This window comes from Aotus nancymaae, unplaced genomic scaffold (assembly GCF_030222135.1).
Source record: "Aotus nancymaae isolate 86718 unplaced genomic scaffold, 86718_ANA_hifiasm-v0.15.2.pri h1tg000059l, whole genome shotgun sequence".
NCBI classification, from domain to species: domain Eukaryota; kingdom Metazoa; phylum Chordata; class Mammalia; order Primates; family Aotidae; genus Aotus; species Aotus nancymaae.
This window is the reverse complement of record NW_026988473.1, coordinates 8178876-8181709: the sequence shown is the minus strand read 5'-3', so window position 1 is coordinate 8181709 and position 2834 is coordinate 8178876. Positions and strand designations below refer to the sequence as shown.

At 47.4% G+C, this 2834-nt stretch overlaps 1 pseudogene; it reads right to left on the bottom strand.

The window, feature by feature from the left end:
- Positions 1–1973: 1973 nt before the first annotated feature.
- LOC105718569 (large ribosomal subunit protein uL11-like) lies at positions 1974–2557 on the bottom strand (annotated as a pseudogene).
- Between the last annotated feature and the right edge of the window lie 277 nt (positions 2558–2834).

Here is a 2834-nt window from a genome sequence, read left to right as displayed (position 1 = left end):
ACATGAAGTTACAGGAAAAATCAGTTTTGCTGTAACCACCAGAGGAGACAGGACTCCCTCCTCCCTATGCACCAATCTACCCGCTTTTACCAAGACAGGCCCAGCCAGCCCCTGAGGAGCCAGGCTCAGATAGTGACGCACCCCAGGCTACACCCCAAAGAGTGGAATCTGAACCCCTGCCCCAGGAAGTCAGAGAAGAAAGTCAGGATGATCAAGTAGGCAACCTTCTATCTGGCCACATCAGACCTATGCAGATGCCCCTCTGAGAAACGTGAGGACCTATCTGTTGTGATGATCAGGGCCAGATCCAAGGGGGACAACTAACTTTTGTTTACCAACCTTTTTCAACCACTGATCTCCTAAACTGGAAACACCACACTCCTTGCTACAGGGAGAAGCCCCAGGCACTCACAGATCTGATGCAGTCCATTTTCAAACACAATCCAAACTATCCAGATTGCAAACATCTCCTCCTGACACTGCTTAACACTGAGGAGCCCTGAAAAGTAAGTAGCTCAGCCAGCCCTGCACTGGCTAGAGAGCAATGCACCAGAGGACACAGAGAATGTCCAGGCACACACCCAAAACCAGTTTCCAGAGGCAGACCCACACTGGAATTCAAATGATGCAACCCAGTTGCCCCTCCTGGATATAATTATGCTGTTCTTTACTTTGTTTCTGCTCCTCTTATCTGTGTCAGGTGAAAGGCCCATAGAAGAATGCTCTTGTAACTGGGTTTGCAGGACGTGGGGGAGGGTCGGCTCCCTCCCCCAATGGGATGTGCCCGAGGTTTTTGGGCTTTCACTCACCCAAGAATGGGGAGAGGGCCCTGGTGGTGCAGTGAGCTCATTCAAGTTAATATCGGACCCAAAGAGTTTTGCAGAAAATGAGTTATTAGGCAGGAGAGAGAAAGAGAAATAGAGAGAGAATGAGCTCCCACACTGTCGTGGGAGGGGATCCAGAGATGGAGTCCCCATAGGTAAGGGAGTAGAGAGGTTTTAACTTTGAAGTTATTCCCACTCCATTCATGTTCTTGTCCAATGAGAGGAGTTCTTTCAAACTTTCACTGATCCCAGATTGGTTGCTTGGGGCCCACAAGAGAGCCTCTCCTTCCAGGGCTTTTGGCAGTCTTTTTAAACAAAGGAGCACACCTGAAATTTTACCTAGCCTGCGTGCAGGAAAGTTAGACAAAGAACTCTAGGTTCCCAGATGGGGAGGTGGATGGAGGCATGGCTCTGGGAAGCCTTTGAAACCACGCCCCTTGTGGACCCAGGAAGAGAAGTTAACATATAACTCCTACTGCACTCACACTATGCGGTCAGGAGGCACCGTAACCCAGACTCTGCTACACCACACTTACTATGAGTGCATAAGACCAGCTTAAGAACTTACACCTGCAATCTCACAACCTACTCAGTTTGTGACCCAGGAAATAACCAACCTTATATATGCTATGATCCTAAGACCTCACCCCATGAGACCTGGTTTAAGATATGTGTAGAATCAAAGGAAGGAAAAGAAGGGAAACTTCTAACTCAAACTAAAAAAGGCTTTTCCTTCTACAAAAGGCCTGTTTCCTTGTAGTTGGATGTTTGCCAGGCTGCATACCTCGATAGCCTAAGTAGTCTGAAAGTCTCCTGTGGAAGCTTAACACAAGACAGACTCAGCAGTAACAGTCCCAAGCATCTAACAGAGGACTCAAAGCCCAGGTGTCCAAACTGCATCCTACGGTCTACTGGGTTTCAACCCCATTTTCCAGGAATGGCAGCCATGCTTACCAGCATGTCAACGAAACCCAATTGTAAAACAAAAACATGCAGTCCTTTACATTTCACCATCTTAAGGCCAGATCTACCCTTTTAGACCACAGGACACCCCGTGACATTAGATAGTGACGGAACAGGAACAAGCTTTGCAGTTCCACTGTATATTATCAAAAAGACTCGAACCCATCCGGCCCAACAAGTTCGAGTTTTATGTTTTTTGGTTTTTGGGTTTTGTTTTTTTTTTTTGGTCAAATGCTCCTTTATTGAAATATTTTCCTTTGTGCTTCTTAACTAGCTGGGCAATCCACAGCACCACTGTTGATGTCATCTATGATGTCATGAGGGTGCGGCCGTCAACATTACAGCCCACAGACTGGGGAGTCCCCAGGATCTCTTTAATGGTTCTAAAGAGTTCTCTGGCTAAAGATCAGTGCTGCATCTGTTGAGCAATGTTGACAATCTCATCAAAAGTGATATTCCCACTGTGTTTGTTTTTCTGTTTCTTTCTGTCTCTTGGTGATTCATTGAGGGCTTTGATGATCAGGGCAGAGGCAGAAGGCACCACCTCAATCTGGGCCTGTCTGTTCTGAATGGTCAGTTTCACTGTAATCCTCAGGCCCTTCCAGTCACCTGTTGCCTTGGCAATGTCATCACCAACCTTTTTTGGAGACAGACCCAGGGGGCCAATCTTGGGGCCAGAGAAGTGACACCAACTTCACCCCTGATGCACCTCAGAATATGACTTTGATATCATTGGGGTCGAACTTCGGCAGCATGGTGGAGGGGGCTGGTGTCGGATGAACCCGGATTCAGGACAACCCAAGAAAGCTGCACCTTGGCCTCCCCTGAGCTGAAAGCCAATTTCAAGTTTTCAAGTCATTTTATAAGCATACTGAACAGGAGCTGCCTGAGCCCTCCCCTGAGTAGGAAGCTATTTGCTCAATTAGCTGAAAACGTTGCCAGTAGCCTAAGTGTCTCCTCAGGCTACGGTTGCAGAGGAAACAACATAGGAAGCCAGTGGCCATAGGAAGCAAGACAATTAGTGCTGGAAGATAATTTCACTCTAAT